The sequence below is a fragment of the Gobio gobio genome (genome assembly GCF_949357685.1).
Source record: "Gobio gobio genome assembly, chromosome: 6".
Lineage (NCBI taxonomy): Eukaryota > Metazoa > Chordata > Actinopteri > Cypriniformes > Gobionidae > Gobio > Gobio gobio.
In genome coordinates, this window is record NC_137102.1 from 9,648,962 (window position 1) to 9,675,141 (window position 26,180).

Genomic DNA, 26,180 nt, shown 5'->3' on the forward strand with positions numbered 1-26,180 from the left:
AGCCTAATAAATGTTGAAATTGGAAGCTTTCAGTTATACTGTAAAGTAATGTCATTAATGTTTCATAGAGACATTAGTAGAAATACTGGCCTTCATTCATAAAAAGATGCTATTACAACAAATATTTAAACTATGCTGTTTTTAAATTGTTTCTTCATTAATTTGGAGAGTAAATGAAATTATTACAATACAAAATAAGAAAAACTCTTAATCATGATTAATTACAGAAAAAAATCTTTTATCTATTTTATCGATTCACAGCACTATTTATAACGTTACTCTGTGCATTTGCTTGGTGGCTGGTATGAAAGACTTGATGCACTTTGCAGTAATCTTGATCGATAGCATATCATATTAATAAAAAAAGGATGACTAAATGACTGGTGCTAAATGACATGCAATTATTTAGCAACAGGTGAATTAAGAAAACAAGTGATTCAAACAATAAGACTAAATGTGTTGCGCTGTATAACAATGATTAGTTTACTGTTAATAAATGTATATCCAAACAGTTGCTCGCCTGTCTAATAAAATGCATAATATATATTACACCGTCCTTGGCATTTATGGTTTCTACAGAAATCAAAGGTAGCGCGGATATGACGTCATTGACAGGCGATCCGTAACACTGGTTATAATAGCTGATTTATCTGGATTTAAACATAGTTGGAAACGTTTGACGTCATTGACAGGCGATCATGTAACACTGGTTATAATAGCTGATTTATCTGGATTTAAACATAGTTGGAAATGTTTGGCATAATGTAAGTACACAGGTCAACAAAATATGTAACATTGTTCTAATGGTTTTTTGATATTTTAATAAAAAAATCTTGCATATTGTGCCTTTAATAACCAGTTTAGATGGAAAGGATCTCAAGCTGAGCTGAAGACATTAGCTATACCCATTAATAGACACGGTACATCCTTGAAAATAAATTCACGCACAGCACTGCAATAACCATAATGAAATGACCCTTCACAAAAGATAATGCTTTACAATGAACTCTGTTAGAGAGCAACATATGTCAAATTATCTGTTCAATAAAATAACTCATCCTCACATGTTGATCTCAAGCCTGTGACCTGGAAACTGATCAAACTTAGGCATCTTGAAGGACATCTCAGTTCTCTAATTGCACCACGAAGAGGCAAGGAATGTGGAGCGAGGAAGCTTGAGGAGTCATGAGTGAGGATACACAGGTGTATTCTTTCCTTGCATACTAAGGAGGTGGAGCTAAGACACGAGGAAAGAAAGTGAGGGAAGGAAAACGAGGATGCACTAAAAAGAAATGAGAAGCACCCATAGATATATCCTTCATGGCCTTTGATATCTCACAATCCTGTGCGTTCCATTCCATTCCATTCCATGACAGTTGAGCTCAAAAATAAAGCTTGTTAAAATGTAAGTTAATCTTTTCCACTTTTGATGTCATTTCCAGCGAGAAATTGCTATTGTAGTAATTAAATATGTGCTTAGTTATCACCAAAGCTTTCAACATTTTTCTGTAGATCATTAAGCCATTACGCTACCTCAGAAGTCCAAAATCAGTTTCATTTTGTGCGTTAATGCTGCTGCTTGATAAAGCAATGACTTTTAATCTCCTGAAGTGTTTCCAATGTTGGCTTGCAGTTTTGCTTCAAGTCAGCCGCCTAAGAGTTTTACACACCAGTCTGTTATTGTAGGGACATTGTTGTTACATTTTCATGCCCCTGAACAAAACTAAAAAAACACTGTGATATGCTTCTTTACATGTTATTCAGACGGCGTCCGGGCAGTCCTTGGCAAATTACATGCAATGGAGTCCAGACCTTCTGCTGTCAATTTGAAGGTCTGGCTATGCGGGACTTCTAATGAATGAATGAATGATGAGGCATTTATATAGCACTTTCATATGTACTACTGTACACCCAAAGCGCTTTACACTCATGTCAGGGGTCTCTCCTCAACCACCACCAGTGTGCAGCATCTACTTGGAGGATGCGACGGCAGCCACAGTGTGCTCACCACACAAAGGCCATAGGTGGAGAGGAGAGAGAGTGATAGAGCCAATTCAACGAATGGGGATTATTAGGAGGCCATGATGGACAGGGGCCAAGGGAGGGAATTTGGCCAGGACACCGGGGTTACACCCCTACTCTTTACGAGAAGAGCCATGGGATTTTTAATGACCACAGAGAGGCAGGACCTTGGTTTAACATCTCATCCGAAGGACGGTGCTTGTTACAGAACAGTGTCCCCATCACTATGGGGTGTTAGGACCCACACAGACCACAGGTTGAGCACTCCCTGCTGGCCTCACTAACACCTCTTCCAGCAGCAACCTAGTTTCCCCAGATGGTCTCCCATCCAGGTACTGACCAGACTCAACCCTGATTAGCTTCAGTCTTGGGCTACAGTGTGATATGGCTGCTGGTGTACCTAGGCTTACCATAGTGAATCAGGGTAAGACAAAAACCCATTTTGAAAGAAGAATTGATGATGTATTGACTCGTTATTTAAATTGTATTAAATATTATTATTAATAAATAATAATAAAGATATTATTAATAATATAATTGTCATAAACAGAAGAGGACAAAAGATAGTAAGATCCAGGGCCGGCCCTGACCAATTTGCTGCCCTAGGCAAGATTTTACTTGGTGCCCCTTGTATCAAGGTTTAGCTACATGTTTTCAGTCTAAGTTGCGGAAACACTGGTACTGTTTTAATGCATTGATGTTTTTTTATTTTTATTATTGTTGTTGTTTTATGATGTCCAGTCTACCCAGTCATTATGTTCATGATATTATTATTATTATTTTTTTTAAAGGCTGATGATAGTTAAACTATACAAAAATAGCACCTACGCCACATTACAGCTTAAGCACAAATAACAAGTAATTGCATCTAACATTCATGCACAAACTATTGAGAACTGGCAAAAGTGTTTGTTTTCCAGTGGATGGCAGCAAACTTCCACTAATATGCACATTCATGTTTTCACCATGAATTAAACTGAGAAATTAAATGTGAAATTTACATAAAATGTTGCTATTTTAAATAAACCTGTATATAAATATCATTACTAATTTCGGCAAATACATTTTAAAATGTCCATATGTCCCCTTAAAACTGCACAACTGTAGAGAAAAAACATTAGGCTATTAAAAAAGTGAATTACATGCGTTTAAAAAAACAGATATGATTTTTTTTGGACAAAATACAGTCTGTGGCCACTGGAGAACCCAGAACAGCTGTTTGCATATAGTTTAAGGTAAAACTAGAATTAATTAGCGTACATTAGTATTTTACTACTATGCAATTAAATAAATTGTTCATTCATTACATCACTTTACCTTTGTCTTTACACTGCAAAAAATACTCTTCTTATTTAGTAATTTTTTCTTGTGTCCAGTCCAAACATCAAAAAATTATTAAATCAATATGTATTTACTAGTAAAATGACATTAGATAATTTTTTCCTTGTTTTCTGGGGGAAAAAATCTAAATGAAGTCAGTTTTAGCTTAAAACTAGCACAATTATCTGCCAAATGGGGTGAGAAAAATTATCTTATTTTTGTTTGGGACAGAAACAAGATTATTTTTCTCACCCCATTGGCAGATAATTTAGCTTGTTTTAAGCATAAACTCACTTAAGAAAAAATATCTAGTAAATGCACCTTGGTTTAAGAATTTTTTCGATATTTAGACTAGAAACAAGACAAAAATACTAAATAAGAAGAGCATTTTTGTAGTGTTTCCCTTATCTTGCCTGCATCAGAGGGCTTCTGTTTTTTATGACACTACAATTCGGCCATCCGTCATAAATTATCAGGCAACTTTCACCGTGTCTACACCTGTAGCGAGCGGCCAAGCACCCTAAAATATGAAAGCAATCCTGTCTACTTTAGATGCGGCGAGAGGCGACGCGGCACAACAAATTCCCAACGTTAAACTGATTGCGCGTTATATTTCTGACGCACTTCAAGCTCGGCGGAGGAGATTGATGAGGCGGACCGGGAAGATGCGGGGGACTTAGTTAAGTTTTTTTTGTAATTAAGTTCGCTTTATTTGGTAATATTTCAAATGAATATGAATAAAATAGAATCAGTAATACATTTTGGCGCCCCTATGGATGAGGGGCGCCCCTAGCATTTGCCTATTCCGCCTATGCCACGGGCCGGCCCTGGTAAGGTCAACACAACTTTATTTCATGTGCAGACAGAGGGGTCCAGAGAGGTGACTAAACAGTTGAATAACAGAAGGAATGAAGCTAAGCTGGAGATCACAGTCTTAGTGTATCTTGCAGGGAACTGGAAGGCTGGCTGGTCAGCGCGAACACCGGCATGCAGGTGGCTGGGTGATGGGAACAGATGTGGATTTTTGAAGGCAGCATAGATGTATTCTTCTCTGCCTTTGATATCCCACAATCATGTGCGTTCCATTCTGTTGAGCTGGGGAAAAAAGATGGCGTCCAAAAGTTGCCTTTGCTGGTCAGTTTGTGTGTAAATGTACGTTTTTTACTAACATTTTCCACCTCTGATGTAATTTCTAGTGAGAGATTACTAATGTAGTAATTAAATATTTGTTTAGTTCTCACCAAAGCTCTCTCTATTTTGCTGTACATCATTAAACTGTTACAATGCCTCAGTAGTCTGTCCGAAATTAGTTTTGTGAGGTGCCTTCATGCACAAACGCTAAAAAAAAAAAAAAAAAAAAATTGTTTGAGCGAGGCAACGAGTCAGCTGCCTAAGTTTTCAGACGCAGCCAGGGAATGAAGGGAGATGGTGGCTATTAAAGGTGAACTGATGAGTGATATCAGGTGCAGGTGATCAGAATTCTGGTGATTGGGAACGAGTGGGTGGATCTGGTACGAATGGCTGCAGAGGGGGCGTGTCCTGCACGGTGACAATAATATTATAGATAACATATTTCACTACAATTTAACGTAGGCCTATAGTCTTCTAATGTACACCATTCAAAAGTCAGTACATTTTGTATTGCTTTTTAATTACTTTCATTCAGCAAGGATGCATTATATTGTTAAAAAAGACCAAAAGTTAAAAAATCTATTAAGAAATGCTGTTCTTTTGAACTTTCTATTCATCATAAAAATCCTAAGCTATCATTTTTTTTTTTTTTTTTTTTTTTAAATCAACTAAGTTATTAGAACCCTTTCAATCTGGTTTCACTGCCCATCATAGCACAGAGTCGGCTTTGCTAAAAGTGTTCAATGACATTTTACTTGCTGTTGATGCCGTATTTATTTAAAAATGCTGTATTTATCTTATTTGATCTTACAGCTGCCTTTGATACTGTTGACTATGATGTTCTTATTTGCCATTTAGAGCATTTATTTGGTATCATGGGGACAGCCTTACGGTGGTTTAGTTCATACCTTAAAGACAGGTCTTTTATAGAGTTAGGTAAGTTCTCTTCATATTCTGCCTCTATTATGGGGTTGTGGCCTAATGGTTAGAGAGTCAGACTTGCAACCCGAAGTTTGTGGGTTCGAGTCTCAGGTCCAGCAGGTATTGTCGGTGGGGGGGAGTGAATAACCAGTGCTCTCCTCCACCCTCAATACCACAATTGAGGTGAGACCTTTGAGCAAGGCACCAAACCCCCAACTGCTCCCTGGGTGCCGCAGCAATATGCTGCCCACTGCTCTGGGTGTGTGTGTTCACTACTGTGTGTGTGTGTGTGTGCACTTGGATGGGTTAAATGCAGAGCACAGATTCCAAGTATGGGTCACACGTCACTTCACATTCACATTAGTGGTGTACCTCAGGGATCTATTTTGGGTCCACTTGTTTTTAACTTATACATGCATCCACTGGGGGATATTATTAAGAAGCACAATGTTACATTTAATTTGTACGCTGAGGATACACACCTGTACCTGCCATTGAAAGCTGGCAATTCCATTCAACCTTTGTTGGAATGCATCAGGGACATCAAGGAAGACTAACTTTCTTCAACTTAATGATGACAAAACTGAAACAATTGTTTTTGATCCCCCAAAACTAAGGAGTAGTTTTATTAAGGATTTGGGTAATCATTTCCACTCAGTTTCCACCCAGGTTAGGAGCCTTGGTGTTATCTTGGATTCAGAATTATGTTTAACCAAACAAATTCATTCTGTTGTTGAGAATAGTTTTTATCAACTGTGGATTATTTCCAAACTTAAATCATTTTTGTCATTCCAAGACTTGGAGAAGGTTATTCATGCTTTTATTTCCTCACGCTTAGATTACTGTAATTCATTGTATCTGGGTCTTCCTCAGTCATCGCTTACACGCCTCCAGATTGTGCAAAATGCAGCTGCAAGGCTGCTGGCCGGGACAAAGAAATATGATCATGTCACCCCAATTTTGGCCTCGCTTCATTGGCTCCCGATCCGTTTTAAAATTCAGTTTAAACTCTTGTTGTTTGTTTTTAAAGCTCTTAATGATCAAAGCTCCTCATTATCTTAAAGATCTTCTTACTCCTCAGTCATTGTCCAGATTTTTAAGATCTTCAGACAGGTCTCTTTTATCCATCCCTCGCTCTCGTCTAAAAACTAAGGGAGATAGAGCTTTTTCTGTTGCCGCCCCCCATCTTTGGAAACAATTGCCCCTGGACATCCACCTTGCACCTTCCATAACTCTTTTTAAGTCAAAATTGAAAACGTATCTGTATTCCCTGGCATTGTAATATTATTATACTTCAGTCCGACTGTTTGTTTGGTCTGGTTTCACTTTGTTTCTATTCTATTTTAGTCTTGTTTTTATCTTTTTATTTTGGATAGTTCTGCTATGTTTAAATGTACTATATAAAATGCATTTACTTACTTACAATATATAAAAATATAACTTTTTTTCAGCATTATTTTTACAATATTTTTTTACAATATACAATCTTATTTTTACAATAAGAAATGTTTCTTGAGCAGCAAATCAGCATCATATTAGACTGTTCCCTTTCGAAAGGGAACTCGCGCTGCGTCAGCTGACGCTACGGGGGAACGCCTCCAGCGTGACAGGTGCCTGAAATCACAATTACAAAATGTCAATCCTATTGACCGGCGACAGCCCATGACGTCATCAAGGTGCAACCAGGAAGTATAAAAGGGCACCTTGCCAACATGACAGCATCTTTTCGTCTTCAGGGACTGTTTGCCGATTTTCACGTAAAGCGTCAAGTACAATCAAAGATGAAGTGTGCCCAGAAACAACGGCACTTCCGCAGATGTGTGGACCCGTGTACCAGGTATCTTACACCTGAGGATACACACACACTCTGTGTGTACTGTCTGGGTGAGGAGCATGCACGGGAAGTTCTCGAGGGAGCTTCCTGTGCAAACTGCGAGCGTTTTCCCCTGAAGATTCTCCGCTCTCGTCTGGCTCTCTTCTCGAGGGGAGAGAATTCAGCATCTGGGGACGGCCCTGCTCGAGCTGAGGCTGAGCGGCGTCTGAAGTCCTGGGTTTCCCAGATGGATCTGGCTCGTCGTCTGGAGACTGGTGTGGTGCTCGCAGATGACGATCCAGATCACGAGGGGCAGACATCGGAGGAGGAGCGGGATTTGAGCTCCTCCTCCTCGTCTGCGGCTCTTCCAACCGAGCAAAGGATGGATGAAGAGGTTGGTGAGTCAGCTGAGGCTGAAACCTCGCATCCATCCTGTCCCATGTACGGGGAGCTGGTGGAGGTCATGGAGCGCGCTGCAGGTAGACTGCAGCTGCCGTGGCAGCGCGCGAGGAGAGAGGTCGTGCGTCCAAATCGTTTGGATGACCGGATTCTCTCCGCTCATGACCGCCCAGCTCCCGGGAGTCTTCCATTTCTTCCGGATCTCCAACAACAGATCTCGAAGGGATGGAAGAAGCCGTATTTAGCCCGCATCCATCGGCATCAGCGAGCTAACTTCGCTGATGTCGAGGGATTGGCTGAGGCTGGATATGTGTCGTTGCCGCCCGTGGACGAGACGTTTGCGAACTATCTCGCCTCTGGGCGGCCATCGACACTGAGGTCTCCCACCCTGCCGACCAAACTGCTTAGGACAACATCACGGTTGAACGGCAGGGCGTACATGTCAGCGGGTCACGCTGGGGCGGCTTTACACACCATGGCAGTGTTACAAGCCTACCAGGCGGACCTGCTGAGGGACCTCGATCAGGGGGAGGGACTAACCCCTGATGCGGTGACCGAGTTGCGCCGGACCACGGATCTCGCTCTCCGGGCTGCCAAACAAACTGCGTTTGCCATCGGTCGTTCGATGGCGGCGATGGTAGCCACGGAGAGACATCTGTGGTTGAACCTGGCGGACATCGGGGAGAAAGAGAAGTCCTTTCTCCTGGATGCCCCAGTTTCACCCTCTGAACTTTTCGGCACCTCCGTGGAGGCGGTGGTCGGAAAGTTCAGGGAGGCGAAGGCGCGCTCGGCGGCATTTAGAACATGCATCCCGCTGAGGTCCGGGACCGCGCCCAGGCAGCTGAGGACTGGAGACGGGACCAGCGAACCAGCGTCGCCTCTCGAGCGCCCCCTCCGTGGAGGACTGGTGCGCAGAGAAGGCGGGACACCCGCAACAAGAAGAGGAAGGAAGCCGGTGCTGGTAACCGGAACCAGCGTAGGCAGCGGACTCCGCCTCCCAGGGCGCGCAGATGAGCGCTGCCTTTTCCCTTCCTCCTGTGAAATTCCCCTGGGCGCTTTACATCAGGCTGGTGGGCCAATGATGAGCAGAAAATGTAAGATTCTGACGGCCCGCCTGGTTTGTTTGGTGAAATCGCCCCCCTCAGGATGGTGGTCGTATACTAGCTTGATGGCTGGTTTGAAGCGCCGAGAAGAGCGAGTGGTGAGTCCCCCTCGAGAAGGGTGAAACATTTTCTACTAATGTTTTCAGGACTCCGTTTTTCGCTCTCCTGAGAGGGCTCGGGGGATTATGGAACATCGCTGGACATCGCAGGGCCTGCAGCTCCCCGTGAGTAAGCTAAGAACGATCTTCTTTGCAACATTATATGTTTGTGCATAATGCTATACTTTAGCTAGTAGAGATCTACCGCCTCTCCGTGTTATCTCTATCACTTATGTGAGTGTTTGTATTGCCGCTCTTGCTCGCGGGCTTGTGGCACCGCACCACTTGGCCTAGGCTTTGCTAAGGATGGGGGGCGCTTCCTTTAAAAGCAGGTTTGACGCCCTAGGCCTGTCTTTAAGTATAAGAACAGTGCATGTTTTTCTGCATCCTTGATTCAGCCTCCTCTTATTACAGAGTAGTCCGGCCAAGGCCCGCCCCCTTCTCTGCGTTCTGGGGTTATTTAGTAATGCAGTGTAGGTGTTGCAGCAGGGATAGCGACCTTGCCAGTGGTCGTGGGGCCGGGCTGAGCGTCTTTCGCTGTGTGCGTCCAAGACTTTAGTTTTGCTGTGCCCCTCCTTTCAGAGCTGATGTGGCCACCACCTTCTGGTGGCCCCCGGCCTCATCCTGGAGGATGGTACGGCCGGTGGGTTACATTTTTTGTATGATGTGTTTATCCTCTGCTCTATGTCCTCTGCTCCACCTTCTTTAGGGCTCGGGTCGAGCTGAACATCGCAACCTTCAAAAAAGTGGTGGTTTGATCGAATGCTCCCCTGAGGCCCGAGCATTACCAATGGCTGACGTCCTTGCACGAACGGCAGACCGCTGTATGAGAAAGTAAGGCGGCCGCCCTGAAGCAGGTGACGTAAGTTGTACTCCCCTCGCTTTAGAGGGTTCCTAAGCGTTTGTTTGCTGAGTACACTGCTGTTGGCAATGTGATTAGGTTCATGTCTGTAGGCACTGCCCTGTGAGACTGCACTATCGCGGAGGCCCTTTAGCCTCTGGGATGGAGCCAGCCCCAGGTGCGGGCATATGAAGGCCAGCTGGTTGTGAGTAGCCAGCTTGGGCAGTCTGGGCAGCGGACTCCAGGACAAGGGAGTCTCGACGTCGTGGCCCATAGGTGGGCCCCCGAGGATTCTTTCCGTCGACGTCAACTTCAGCAGAAACCTCGTCAACCAGTAGGCCCTCTTTGGCCTCCTTGGGGATGAGTCCCCAGGTGATAACTGGATGTCCAGTTCTTCGTCAGCAGCAGACAGCTACCGTCAGCCCGGGTGCAGCAGCCAGCCTTCTTCTATCCACGGCAGGGTTCATAGAACCTGCAGGCCTCCTATTTGGAGGTAGGCCCTGCCAGGCCTCCCTGGGGGGTAGGCTCCCGTTTTTGGGTTACCTTGGCTCAGATGGTAGGCCCCATCAGGCCTCCCTGAGAGCCTGCTGTGAGTAGCAGGCCTTGCCCGGTCTCCCCCGAGGGGGTATTCCTGAGCATTAGTCCCTCGACGGCTGGCACGAGCTGCTAGTAGGTGGTAGGCGCTACCAAGCCTCCCTAAGGGCCTGCTGTGGGGTAAGCAGGGTCACTGGACCTCCTCTGAGGGGTTGGTCCCGGGCCTCAGTCACTGGATGGCTAGCACGAGCTGCTAGTAGGTAGTAGGCCTCACCCGGCATCCCTGAGGGCGAGTTCCCGGTTCCCAGTCTCTGTGGCGGTGAGCATGGAGTGCTAGCAGGTAGTAGGCCTCACTAGGCCTCCCTGGAGGACTAGCACGTTCTGCTATCAGGTGGTAGGCGGCGAGCCTCCCTGAGATCATTCCCCGGTCCCCAGTTTCGGTACCTCACGGTAGCACGGGTTGCTAACAGGTCGCAAGCGGCACGGGCTTCCCTGGGGGATTCGCTATTGGATTGTAGGCCTCACCTGGCCTCCTCTAAGGGCATGTTCCGGTTTCGCAGTTACTAGATGAGTCTAGTCACTGTGGAAAAGCTATCTAGCGCACCTATTGTCAGGTGGCAGGCCTAACTAAGCCTCCCTGAAGGAACGCCCAAAGACTAAACAGGTGGTAGGCCTCACTAGGCCTCCCTGACGGAGCGAGTCCCTGTTTTCCCAGCTACCTCGAGGGCTAGCTCGACTACGGTCAGGTGGTAGGCCTGCTAGGCCTCCCTGAGGGCGAGCTCCGTGGTTTGGACACGCGAGCAGTCGGCACAGGTTACCAGGTGGAGGCCCCTTCTGGCCTCCCTGGGGGACGAGTTCCCTAGGAGGGAACACATAACTGGCTTAAGCTGACAGCTGGTGGTCACCTGCTATCAGGCGCCGGTTTCTAGCCGGTAGCACCTGAAGGCGGTGCTCATACCCTAGCATGACGAGACGACGCTGCTACTATTCGGTCCCTACAGGAAGGGACTCTCATAGATCGCCTACAGCATGGTTACCTACCAGGCAGGCTTGGGAGCTCCTCTCAAGTGAGAGTCTTCTGTGAGCTGATAGCCGCTTGGCACTGATCCGTCGGTTGTAGGCCCATCGAGGCCTCCCAGCAAGGATCAGCCTGTAGGCCTGTTCGGCCTCCTGAGCACGTTTTAAAATAAGTGCTTGGTAGATCCTAGGATCGAGTGGCTAAACTCCCCTCGCTAGCAAGGGTTAGAAAGCACTTCGCTGAGCGCTGCTCTCCAGGATAACCCGTCTCTGAGGTCCGGCTGGTGGAGGACACTGCCTTTTTTGCAGTACCCTAGCAGGATGTCTCTCCGGAGGCAAGTACCAGAGGCTCTGTACTTAAGCAGACAGGGGTTGGCCGAACTGACGTGTCCCACATAGAGGTCGCTAGGTCAGGCCTCCCTGGTGGCATTCAGTGAATTCTTCCCAAATAGTGACTGGCGCGGGTTCCCTCGGGTCCCCCTGCCACGTTCCCTTAAAGGAACCCCTTCTGTCGAACGGGCTGGTTCCAGGCCTTCGAGCGGCCAGGGTAGGACTTCATGTAGTATGCGAAGTTTCCTTCTCAGGTTTATAGCTTGGGCTCTGACCGTAGGGAGCGCTGTCACCGACAGCCTAAAGTGACCAGAAGGGGAGTGGTTCAGGCTTTTCAGTTGAATTTGCTTGTCCTGACAGTTGTCACTGCCAGTGGGCATGCACTCCTTTCGGCATGGCGGCGTTGGTATATCGTTCCCCGTAGCGTCAGCTGACGCAGCGATAGTTCCCTTTCGAAAGGGAACGTCTCCGGTTACGTACGTAACCTATGTTCCCTGAGAACAGGGAACGAGACGCTGCGTCGCTTTGCCATGCTGCAAGGCTTGCCTGCCAAACAGTCCCTTCAGACGTTTAGATACTGTCATGTTGGCAAGGCGCCCTTTTATACTTCCTGGTTGCACCTTGATGACGTCATGGGCTGTCGCCGGTCAATAGGATAGACGTTTTGTAATTGTGATTTCAGGCACCTGTCACGCTGGAGACGTTCCCCCATAGCGTCAGCTGACGCAGCGTCTCGTTCCCTGTTCTCAGGGAACATAGGTTACATACGTAACCAGAGACGATTTCTGAAGGATCACTTTTTGACAATATTACCGTTTTACTGTATTATTAATCAAATGAATGCAGCTTTGGTGCAACCTAATTCCTGAGCTACTAGGTCACTGCATTACACTTCAAACTTGAGCATGTTATTGGGTTTAAACAGCAGCGATACATGAGACAATTCACAGCATGCTCAGTCCTGAAAGAGAAAACGCAGACAGTGACCTCTCTTCCACTCCATTTCCTCAATGCTCTCCTGCCCCGTGTGAACTGAAGCTTTGTTCTCTTTGCTTTCTTGCTCCATGGCTGGGAGCGTAGAACATGTGCTGATTATTTCACTGTGAGTTTCCATCACAATCTCTCCCTCTGCCTTTCTTCAATGTTAATGTCCTCACACTGTCTGCCCCTACAAGAGGTTCAAAGCAGCAGTAAGCTGTTGTGAATGCCAATCTCCAGGGAGACCTTGAATTCAGCCAGTGCATCAAACGTTTCCTTTTCTTCATTCCCTGTTTTGTGCCTTGGCTTTTTTTCCTTGTCTGAGAATTGCCATTTCAACCCGCTGTCACTCCACTTTGTCTTAACCCACGGCGCTGTTGTCAGATATGTAGGAGATGGAGAGGTGGTAGAGAATGTTAATATTTCCTCTGCCCTCATCTCTGCTCCTGTCACAGGCCAAATGTCAGAGGAGTGTGAGATGTCTGTGGGATGATGCTTAGAGGATAATAAAGCAATACTGTCAGGGGCTGTAGTGAAAACCAAGAACAGAACCACAGGTCGCTCATTGTAGTGTTATTGTATTAGAAATGATATACAGTACATTATATCTACATCTGTTCTCACCGAAGAACTTCTACAGAAATACTTTATATACTAACATTAACTGTGCATTATCCTACTTAAAGGTCCCCTTCTTCGCGATTCCATTGTTCAAACTTTAGTTAGTGTGTAATGTTGCTGTTAGAGCATAAATAATACCTGTAAAATTATAAAGCTCAAAGTTCAATGCCAAGCGAGATATTTTATTTAACAGAAGTTCCCTTTCAAAGCCTACAGCGAACGGCTGGCTTGGACTACATCCTGGTACTTCCTTCTTTAATTACGTCAGTAGAGCAGTAGAACAGACTAACCTCCGCCCACAAAGAAACGCGAAAAAGGGGGCGCGGTCTTGTTGCTGTCCCACGTGGAGAAGCGGACGGTCGCGTGGAGAAAAGGAACTGTTGCGTTGAGTGTGTTTATTGCCATGTCATCGAGACGCTGTTATTTTCATCCAGGAGTCAAATCACCTTTGTTTGGCTTTCCCAGGGACGCTGTAGAGATTATTGAACGCATACATCTCCCCGTTAAGAGGCCTGACCTTTCCAACGTGCGCTAAGCTGCTGTCAAATTACAACACAGGAACCGCTTTCACGTGCGCTAAGCTGTGGTCGAATCACAGCACAGGAACCGCTTGCACAATCAGAACTCGTTAAGTATTTCTGAAGGAGGGACTTTATAGAACAAGGAAATCACCAGCCGTTTTTAGGACGGTGAGAACAGCGGTATACAGATAAGTAAATTGTGTGAAAAATACTGTGTTTTTTACACACGAAACATGAACACATGTTATATTGCACACTGTAAACACAATCAAAGCTTCAAAAAAACACGAAGAACGGGACCTTTAATACATAGCTAAATAAATAAATACAGATTCCAGAAAGATTTTTTATTTTTATTTTACTAGAATTAGATTACCCTAAAGCATCTGCTAAGGTTGTAGCAACTCATAATGTAATAATTACACATAATGTAATAAGTATTACATTATTATTATTATTATAAAAGAAGAAATTTGACATTATAAACTCACCAACAACATTGTCATATTGTCATAATTGTAATAAAAACAAAAAAAACTTAGCATTCCTTTCATTCTTAACCTGCCTAAAAAATCCACCAGATTACTATTTTATTAAATTTTGAGAAAATTATTACATTATGAAAATTTGATTACGATAGTAATGCAATTCTTATGGCATGTGCAGTTATTACATTATGAGTTGCTACAAAGGTTAAAAAAAGGAATTTACCCTGTAGAAAACAATCTGTAACATTATAACAGCAAAATTTATAAAAATGCAGCAGAATTTGACTGGCAGGAATTCATAGATGATGGCTACATTTTCTTACATTTTCTTTCTGAAGCTGCAATATTTTTTTCTTTACCTACAATATATTTGTGCGACTTCATTGTCAAAGAATCTGAATGGGCACGTCATCTCAGTTTGAATGGATATAATATTTTTTGCATTCATTAGAAATTGGTCACAATATGGATATTTCCACAAGGAATTATTGAATTATTATTTGTTTAGCACTTTCCACAATATATACCATTTTAAAGCAGCTTTACTGAAAAAAGTGCCTTACAAATCCTTCCAGTAAGCAAACCAAGAGCGCCTATAGCAATGAAAAAGCTGTTTAAGAGGAAAAGGGATTTTTTTTAGCAAGAAACCAGACTCAGCTACACCTAAAACACTTCTTCTCACTCCATTATTATATCACCAACTTGTTAAGCGTCACTTGATTCACTTCTAGATCCATAGATTTTGCAACTGCAATTGGTTTCCAGTGTTATGACAAAGCATCTGTCCATGTGAGTGACACAGTGACCAGAGAGCACGCTGTAACAGAAAGCATTAATCATCTGCGCGTTCAGCCTGAGAGCTTTTTGATCTGGGCTAGAGGCTAAGCCCTGGCCATGGCAGCAGGTTTATGTCACCGTAACAAGACAGGTCAGTGATCAATGTCTTTGGCACGCTGGTAGACGTCCGGCAGTGACTGCCCTCGCTCTTTGTTCTGCCCCTGAAAACCTAATGCAAATCAAACAGAGTGAAGTGTTGTATGGGACACTATTGTTGCCATCTGCAATAATGCATGAAAAAGAGATATGTCAACTGACAAAATTTCTAAATGTCTTTTTCTTGAAAAGCATAGATGGACCTGTTTACAGTTGCCTGCCAATCAGCCGCTCTGTCTTTTCAATTCACAAGACAATAAATAACATACAGAACTGTTGTGTTTAAGCCTCGGATTCTGACACACAAGGTTCTGATTGCTAAAGAAGAAAACGATCCATATCTGTTAGCTTTACCTTTGAAAATGAATGTTTTCCCTGAACAAAATGACTTTGACTACCATTATGAACCAAAGGAGGCTCTCATTATGAGTAAATCTCTACATACACTCTTTACCTTTGGTAAATGTTTCAAACTTTTTTGCTGTTGATAAGAGCAACCATTTTCTCCAGCTCAATCATTTAGGAAACAAATACCCACCTCTCTGACAAACCACGGCTAATCTGAGCAAAGAGCTCTCACTCAATCGAATCTCTCTTCATATGGAGCAAAACTGTGCTTAGATTTCATGTGAAAAAGGGAAAGGCTGATTTGAGAGCGTCTAATGGTGACCATTATCTAGCACAGGGGTTTTAAAACTGGGGTCCGGGACCCCAGGGTCCTCCAGAATGTTCTAAGGGGTCCCCAGAAAATTTCAGAGAATAAAAAGACAAAGCAAGAATGGATAAAGTCTAATGAACATTCAAACTGTTTCAGTTCTAAATGTATCTCGGGTTTCTTGCCGTATACATACTTTCCAGAATTGTATGTTCGTAAAATCTTTATTTCTATCTTTCTAAAGAGTTTTTCTCACTATAGTCCCCTTTATCTTGCTCACCGGGGTTGTAAGGCAGTATTCTTAAGGTTCTTAAGTAATTCTTAAAGGTTCATCATATTTGGGGGTCTTTAGCATCATTAAGTTTGAAAACCCCTGATCTAGCACACACCTTGTGATTCTAAACCCTTTTTATATATTGCCCATAACGAGAAAAAAAGACTCTTATAACAGATAATACAAAAAAAGGACAACATTAATACTGTCTTTGGTAATTGGCCTTATAAATTATGAATAGTCTTGCTATCATTTTCAGCCTCAAATTAATTGCAATTAATTGAAGCTATCAGCGTTTCACATAGTAAAATCGTTAAGTGCTAATACATCATTAAATATGAATTATTCCAAATAAAAAAAATCTGAACTTCTGCTAAAAAATAGTTCATTACAATGTAGAAAGCAACCAGTAACAACATTTCTGTCATGATAACGTGTTTGGCATGGTAATGGATTTGGCAATAATGATATGTTTTGTCTTGGTGGAATAGATGCTATGCTGCTGCTGTTGGTTATTGCTGCTGCTGCTGCAGATCAAGTACACTTGCTACTGCCAATACATACACAACACACTGCTGTGAGCAAGTAAAGCCCTATTTGCACAATATTAGTATTATCTGGGGACGTCGTGTGATTTAGAAATTGACCCTTCGCTAAGTCACACTCGAAAACCGCCACAGGCCAAGCAACCGTAACTAGGCGCAGAAGGTCTGTCAAGATTTCAAGCGAAGGAAACATGCCGAAGCGTTGTGCTTATGGATTGTGCAAATCTGATACCCAGTATCCTAAAAGTTTGGACCGCAGTGGATTTTTTTCCCTTCCCCGAACCTAAAACCCAAGGGGAGAAATTAAGGTGTTCTGTCGATTTGTCCAACCTTGTCAGATTTTCCTACCGTAGCGCAAAATTATAGCTATATCTATCGATCCATGCTACCGCATCAAAAAATCCTACTGTGTGTTAGCGTTTGTGACTAACTTACATGAAATAATTCAGTGTAACATTACCGAAGATTCTTATTGGTGAAAACGATTTTACAGTGCAAAATACCCCATCAGATTGTTGTGGATCAAGCAGTGTGGGAGAATATATATATATATATATTTATTAGTGGTGGGCCGTTATCGGCATTAAGGTGCTGCGTTAACATGAGACTCTTATCGGGCGATAAAAAAAAATATTGCCGTTAATCTATTCTCAAAGTTGGGTTGGGAGCTGGATCTATACTACGCAAGCTATGATGACTTTCACCTTGATATTTTAGCGCGGATGTATACCTGGCCGAATTGCACTGTAGGGGGCAAACCTGTGTGTATGCCTACTAGTGTTGTCAAAAATATTGATATTTCGATATGTATCAATACTGAAATGTCTGAAACGATATGATACTCATTGTCTACAGTATCGATATCAGCTGCGCTCTCCTCTCCTCTCCGACCGACAGCGAGTTGACACGCACCCGCCTCCTCTCATTCAGTCCATTTAATCCTCTGAACATGGCGAATGGGTGTTCTGTTGGATTTTTCCTCATGACAGCATGTTGGTATTGGTGTGAATGGTCTGAATTTCGCACGGGGTTGCACATAACGTTAATTCTACTAATTCCCGCTGATTTCGTGCTCGCATCTGAAGCGCACACACACATACCGCAATAAAGCCGCCTCTGACATCCAAGTGCAAAAATGAGCTCCTTTTTCCAGCTTATTAATGGTCAAATACACTCAAAAATGTCTCAATGCCCATCTTGGTGAGTTTTAACGTAAACATAGTCGTAACCAGCTCACAGGAACAGTTTTTGGGATCCATGCATGCGTCAGGTCTTAAAGGGACAGAAGTTATTTATTATTCAAACTACAAAAAGACAAACGATCACTTACGAGCACACATATTCTGAATGCCTTCGGCAGAATTCAAATGAGCCATTTTAATCTAGATTAATCTAGATTAATTCCAAGATTACAGTGAGATTAATCTAGATTAAAAAAATGTATCTATGCCCACCACTAATATACAGTATGTATATATATATATATATATATAAGCGGGAGAATGTTATCATTGCAAAGTGGTCAGGCTAATGTCTTGTGTATATTCAACAAGATTTATGGATAAGCGGTTTGATTTATAATTATTAGATTATTTTCTAATCTCGCTTTCATCTTGCTGTGTATGAAAATATTTGTTCCTCAATTTGTGTTTCCCATTTGATTGGTCAGAGTATGAGGCGGCTGCTGCTTGCGCTGGGACCTATAGGTTTTAGCTTCAATTTTGAAGAAATTATTCTCTAATCGGTTGCATATTATGTTGTGGATATATCCCTCAAATTCATGCAGTCCCTTTTGTCTTGCTCTCTCAGATATTTCACCTGTTCGCCAAAAAGGACTAATTATCTCATTGGGAATGTCTGACACCAGCGCATACATACTGTAATAGACGTGGCAGGCGCGAAAGCTTGTCAGGAGTAGCAATTATAATTTGTTACATTTATATAGCGCTTTTCTAGGCACTCAAAGCGCTTAACATAGAAGGGGGTAATATCCTCAAACACCACCAATGTGCAGCATCCACCTGGATGATGCAATGGCAGCCATATTGCTCCAGAAAGCCCACCACACACCAGCTTATTTGTGGAGAGGAGACAGAGTGATGAAGCCAATCGTATATATATATATATATATGGGGATGATTAGGAGGCCATGATGGACAGGGGCCAATGGGCAAATTTGGCCAGAATGCCGGGGTTACACCCCTACTCTTTATCGAAGGACATCCTGGTATTTTTAATGACCACAGAGGGTCAGGGCCTCGGTTTAACGTCTCATCCGAAGGACGGACAATCAAGCGAGGGGGTTCACATCATAATTCGAGGTTAATGTGTTACAAAAAAATGTGTGGCACATTCGCACGGGATAAGCAAAGCCTGTGATTTTACTCAAATTTACTGACTTATCTCCAGGATATGATGTCAAGTCCCGTTCTATGGTTTGGTTAGATGGATAAAATAAAGAAACAAATATTGTTTGGTGCCTTGTTTCATTTACATTTCACCAGGTTAAAATCGAATCGCTCAAGCTTTACACTTGATTTATTTGTAACACATTAACCTCGAATTATGGCGTGAACCCCCTCACTTGATTGTGTACTATTTTGGATAGGCTATTGCTTGGAAATGTCTTGTTGTTATTGGTTTAGCTGTATGATATATCATAAACAGAAGAATGTTTTTACAAATGACGAGAGGTCACCAGGTAATACTAAGGACTAAAGACATTCTGCTGCTGTACAATATAGTAGACATGAATTTCCCGTAGCAGATCTATACAGGTGGAGCTGGGGAAGGTGGAGGGTTTCTGAAAGCACACTGCAACTGCTACAGCAAATGTTAAACAAGAATTGAAGGTTGAGAAGCGAGCTCATTGGCTACTGATACAGCAGGAACCAATCAGCTGTGCCCTATAGAGAATTATGTGATTGCAAGCAGGTTGAGTTAAAGACCTATCAGCCTGCAGCTAGAGTTTCATGACAGAACATTCTATATTATTAAATAGTACGTTATATTATTTTAAATATATGTTAAATAGTTTATTATAAAATAATAAATTGTATAAAAAATGAATTAATGCTAATATCAACAGAATATTAAAGACTGCAACTTCACTATATAAATGTACCAAAATGTTTTAGTAGCCTTGGCGAATAAGATACATCTTTTCAACACTGATTAGTGTTTTTGCTAGATAGGTAATAGCTTGTTTCGTTGTCTTCAAAGCAATTTATTTATTGTGAGGAGAAAATGTATTTTCCGACCCTTGCAGTGATCAGGTGTAGAGTAATTTGATTGCTTTCATCTTTAAGTAAATTCTTCAAAAGCTTTAATGTGTTTTAGAGCTGTTGGATTGATAAACATGCAAAAAATGCTTGTTTAATCCATTTAAAGACATCAGATGGTCTAGTCTATTTTGGTGCATGAGCATCAGTATCACCTTTAGGCTGTGTTGAATGAGATTGTACTCTGAGCGGTAACAGTGAACCATTAACTGACCTTGCCATGTTAACATGCATCCACTGCCATGATATCTTACCCAAGGATAATGTCATGTGTCGCAACACATTTCTGATATGATTTTATGAAGTCTTATCCTTAATTTCAGTTCAGAATTAGCTTGTTCTAAGTCTTTTATCAGGATATAAATGTGTAATGCCCATGATTTATCTCAACAAAGATTGGCTTGATTAGCTATGCAGGAATGATTACCCACAATCCTTTAGCATATAGAATTCCAGCAGTGTAGACTACGTTCATCTTAACAAATGATTACGTTTTAATAAAAGTCCACTTTGGTGGGTGCGTTCCACACTTTCAAGTGAGAACATTTTATTCTGCAATTAGTTTTTTGTGCTTCAGAAAGTGCATAACAAAAATCTGCAAGTTAAATAATAACATACATATGCATGTTTCTCAGTGAAATTCCTCCAAATTGGCTGGCGGCAAATTCATTTGACAGTACAGCACTGTAACAGGGTACATCCAACGAAGTGAGGGTGTTGTAGGTGAGGGCTCTTTACTGTTTACTTGCAAGTAGATTTACAGGCATGTCGATTTTTCAAGAGCTAACTGTGCTTTTTATCAAATATGCTACTGCTGTCATGAGTATGTTAGTTTCATTGCGTTGTGTTTTGGCTTGTTTGTTTCTTATACTGATTATATTAAGCATATGTCTCTAGTTCTGTTGATTAGCCTTCTTTGTGTATTTAAAGATGCATAATGTAATATTTACAACTCGTGGCTGAAATGGGTCCTGCTTTCCAAACTCCAAATTGGTTGCCAGATTGAGGACACGCAACAGGAGCGATGGCAATTTACAATTTGTAATTTGTAAGTTGATTATACAACTTACAAATTACAAAGTAATTGTACAAAATTGTTCAAAGTACAATTTGTAAGTTGATTATTTTATTTAGCCACATTTTAACAAAGACTTTATATATAGAAATCGTAATACTATTAATGGGAGAAAGTGCAACATGCAATATGGCGGAATTAGTCCCACCTTCTAAATAAAATAGCCAATCGCTGATTGAGAAAGTCATAGCATCACTGCAGCTGCCATTAGAAGCTCCGGTTGCTGTAGAAACAGTCAGGGCCCTATTTTAACGATCTAAGCGCATGGTCCGAAGCGCATGGCGTAGGTGCACTTAGGGTGTGTCCGAATCCACTTTTGCTAGTTTAACGATGAAAAAAATCGTCGGCAAAGCAGGCGCATGGTCCAAAATGGTTGTCCCTATTTTCTTAATGAGTCAGGGGTGTGTTTTGGGCATAACGTGCAATAAATCAATCAGTGTCTCATCTCCCTGGCTCCCTTTAAAAGCCAGTTGCGCTCGCACCATGACGGATTTGCTATATACATTGCATGCTGTGGCGCGTCCCTGTGTGTGTTATAAGCAGAGTGTACGCGTGTTGTGCACCTGCCTATAGGCACACATTACTAAAGTGCTCTTTAAAGGGGTACTTCAGCGATTAGCATTAAGCTTTGTATCAGTAGAAACCCGGTAGTCTATTCGAATGATCGTACTCACCCCCCCCCCCCCCCCCCCCCCCCCCCCTTCACATCCCCCTGAGATGAGAGATTTATGTATTTTATGACTGGAAAAAAGCCTCCGATGACGCAAATATCGTATTTTTTTTGGCCAGAGGCTAGAGACTACAGCCAGTAGTAGGAGCTAGTTCCACGTGTTTTCACCTCGCCCATTGGGATGGGATCTCACTCACAGAATGTAAATGCGCACGGCAGCACGGGCATTCATAACGGAGCGGTGCGGAGCAAAGCGAGTGTTCTCAATGAATTCCTATGAAAGTTAAGCTTCCATAGGCATGAACTGAAAACGCGTACTGTGAATGACTGTGAGGCCGTGAATGAATGGCAATGCGGCCGTGAATGAATGCCGGGCAGCCGTGCTTATTTTAGTTTCGGTATAGAATTAGCACCAATTCGGGGGCGGGTTGCTTAGCCTATTATTCTTAATGAAAAACACAACAACAAAACGGTACAATGACAAACTTACTGAAATAGGCGCTTTTACATATCGCTTTGAAAGCAAATCTTCCGCGATCATCTTGTCTGTCAGCTCCTCACTCTCTGATGAATGAAATCCGACTCTTGATGCATTTGTGCTGCGACACTTATTCGGCTCGTGCTGTATTGAGAAGACACGTTCAGTTTTTAATTGCAGTGTCTGCTCTCCAACTGAACTAAATTATTTTATTACTATAAAAATGAACATGACGGTGGGGTTGTGTCGCGGTGGGCAAGTGATGTAACCGGTAGGCATGGCTTGGGACATTTTCTGGCTTTTCTCAGTCTAGAAGGCACCAAGTTCTAAAATAATTTCACATTTCTACTACATAAATGATCCAATTTAAATACACAATCATTTCTTTCCAGCGGTGAAGTATGAATCTAAATAAAAAATTAAAAAATACTTTAGACCAGGTTTTTGTTGGTCAATGGCCCAGTCGTTTTCAGTTGCCTCAAAATAGCAACGGGCCAAAAATGCACTTGAGCACACCTCGTTTTCAGGCCAGCACGCCCATAGGCGAACAGATGGGCGCGAGTGCATTTGCTATTTAAACAACATGGCACTGGACGTGAAAATGATAACTGCATCGGGCTGAAAGTAGCAAAAAACACTTGCGTCGCGCCTGGTGTCGCATTGCGCAGGGTGTATGCAGCCCTCAATGTTCCGAGAGGCGTTTAGAATATGAAATTACTTGTCTTAAAGGGACTTTGGTTTTATTATGCCTCTGGACATAGAGCTTTTTCGATGGATGCCGAGGCTTTTTAGGTCAGGTAGAATCTGCGATCTCTTTGACCTAGTTTGTTTGCTGGCTTTCACGCATGGCTACAATACACTGTGTTTTCCGCTAACACTGTGTTTTCCGGGGTGTCAAAATGCTGTTGGGTAAATTGCAGTGGGCAGCGGGATCACACAGACCAGAACAAAAACAGACATTCTGACACGGAACACATATTTCAAAGTAGAATAAATGGCTGTATCATTGCTTTTCAGAGAAACGAGTATGTGAACTTAGCATGTTTCCTAAATCGCTGCAAACATATTATGGCATTTTTGTGCTTTAGTAGGCCTACAGTTAAAAAATGTTCATGCAGTACCTATGTGTCACTCCATTGCCATTGTGCGCTCATTACAGCCACAGCATGACAACTGCCACAGGTTGAAGGAAATTATTGAGCATGTATTTACATATACATACACTGTACAATTATGAACCAGATTAATTTTAGTTATGTACAACATGCTATATTAACAGTTTATATTATAACAATAATGATCAACAATCCATCAAGAATTCAGACACCATTTTCACTTTAATTTGACCCTGTTACTGTAAAAATCTGCCAGTTGTAAAACACTACAGTGCACAAATAAAGATACATTTGATTTGCCCTTTTTAACAATGTTATATAATCTGCTGCTAAAACAAAAATCCTCTTTTAAGCATTTGTCACTCTGTCTACTTTCAGTTTTCTGGCTTAGCAGATTTGATGTTATTTTGAATATATTAGCCTCTATTTTTCTAAAGTCTCTTATATAATACAGCCATTCACAGTGAATGCTACTTCATTTGAGATGAATGTGCAGCAGTATTTATGATTACCAGGTGCCCTTGTACTAACATGTTTTTCTGAATATAATATGCATACCTATTTATATCATATTAACATCACTCTGTGATCTCAAACAAAATAATTTGTTAAGGCATTTCTACTCGAGGTTTAAAAAGGCAGTACATATTCATAACTGATGTCTCAGAATGTAAATGTTCATTCTGAGATGTGTGAAGAGGCATGACTGTAAGGAATGACGATTTCTGTTTTTTTTTTTCTCGTATAAGCCATATGCTTGTTCTCTAGAGCACGGAACAATTTAGTGAGTCACAAAAAGAGAAAACAACATGTGACATCCTACATTCACAGGAAGTCCAATATGTGCCTTATATGAATTAAATGGTACAAGCAACAGTAAATCTTCAGAACATTAGGCATTCTGCTCTGAAGACAAAATTTCAATCCAATGCATTTTTATTTCTACTTCAGCTGCCACTGATAAGAGGACGTTCATGTTTATGCATTTTATTAAACAGATATAACCAAATCACAATTTTGAAAACAACAGAAAATAGAGAAGGAACAGCATTCTGCTTCTGTGATCATGCACAATATAACCCATTTAACCCTACATATATATTTAGATTGATTCCATCATCTTCAGTACTAAAGGTTTATCCAGGTCTCTTATAACAAGAAGCTTTTCTCAACCCCCTGCATATGTAATTTTTCATGCTACGGTGCTCACCACATTGCTAAAATGGGCTTTGTTCAGGTTTGTCATGTTTTCTGTTTCAAACAAGACAATAGAGACACGACGAGCCATTTATATGATCGGTTATTTATACAATTCTAGATTGCGTGTTATTTGGACCAGATAGTGCTGGTTTATCTTTTTATATCTGATATGGTCACACTTATAATAACATATCAGATTATCCTTCATGTCATGCTAAGCTATTTTAGGAATGAATTTCAAACAACAAATTTCAAATAACTTAATTTGTGTTCTACAGAAGATAGAAAGTCACACAGGTTTGAAGCGGCATGAGGTTAAATAAATAACGATGACCTATCCTTTTAAATTATATCAAAGTCAAAAAATGCAATGAGCTTGTAAGGTGGAAAATAATCAAAGATATTTGAAATGGAACAAAATCATCTGCTTTGCTGTTAGCAGCCATCATCGTGATCAAGATATTTGAAATTGACTCAACCCCCTCCCCCTTAACGCCATCAGAAGGACCAGTTGGAGTTAGAAGAACAAAAGAATGACTGGATGGCAAAAAGGTTTTTACACCTTTGATTCAATGGGGGAAGTTTTGTCTGATTGGTTACTTTCAAACGTCTTACGGTTTGGTCTGATTGGTCAGTTTTAAAAGAGACATATTTGAATTTGGTGACATCAGGGAAAATGATAGAGGATTTCAACTGTAGCTCGCGCTCTTTGGATTCTCTGGCTTTCTCTAGAGAGAGAGCTGCTCTTTAGCTCTCTCTTTCTCTTTCTCTCTCTCTCTCTCTCTCTCTCTCTCTCTCTCTCTCTCTCTATCTATCTCACAGGTAACATTCTAGGCAGAGGCCTACTGAGCATAATTAAGGGTTTATGTTTACATCTATTTGAAACTATTTTAAGTGTAACCATAACTAGAACTTGTGTTTCCTTTTAAAAGAGATTTATGTATATGATGGAATTGACATTTTACATTTACTTGATTGTTAATAAATTGTTACATTTTTGATCCTTTCTGAATTAATCTGTAATTATTAACTATCTCCAATATGGAACAGTATAATTGCAACAAAGGGTTAAAACGGAACGATTAAATGTATGATTAAGTATCAAATATAAATGATCAAACAAACAGTGGGCATTCTCTTCTAAATGCGACAACTATGATAAATGGAGTCAGATAAAGAATATTATAATCAAATCCATTCTTCCAGCTGAAACACTGAACGCGTGCGGCCTTCACCGCGATTCGCTACCGATCCTTGGAGCGAATTCATGCGGTCTTACAAGCTCGTAATCACAACTTCGGAAGTGGGAAGTAGGACATTTATGATAGCACATGAAGGCATGATTTGTTGAATTTACTCAAAAAAAGCAGAGTCAAGTGGTTCCACGCAACTATATTGAGGAATTTTTACAACTAACAATTTAGTTATATGAACAAAAAAAGTCAAGTAAAGCTGACAAAATTTCTTTAAGTAAATACAAACCATTTGAATTTGTCACTGTTACATAATATTTATATGTGCAGTTTACTTAAGAATGTTATGTTAAATTTATAAAAGTTTATTATGTTAGGTGAACACATTTATCGATTTCATTTACCTTATTAAAATAATTACTTGCTCTACAAGTGTAAGTGGAAATTATTATTTTATTAAACTATTATTTATCTCCTAATGCAGTACCTTGCAAAGCATGCTGGGAACTAAAGATCCAATTGCCCAGTTTGTTCGTTTCATTCAGCAATGTTAAGTTGACCGAACAAACACTTATTAAGTAAATCTCACAATACTCATTTTTTAGTAGAAACAACTCAGTAAAT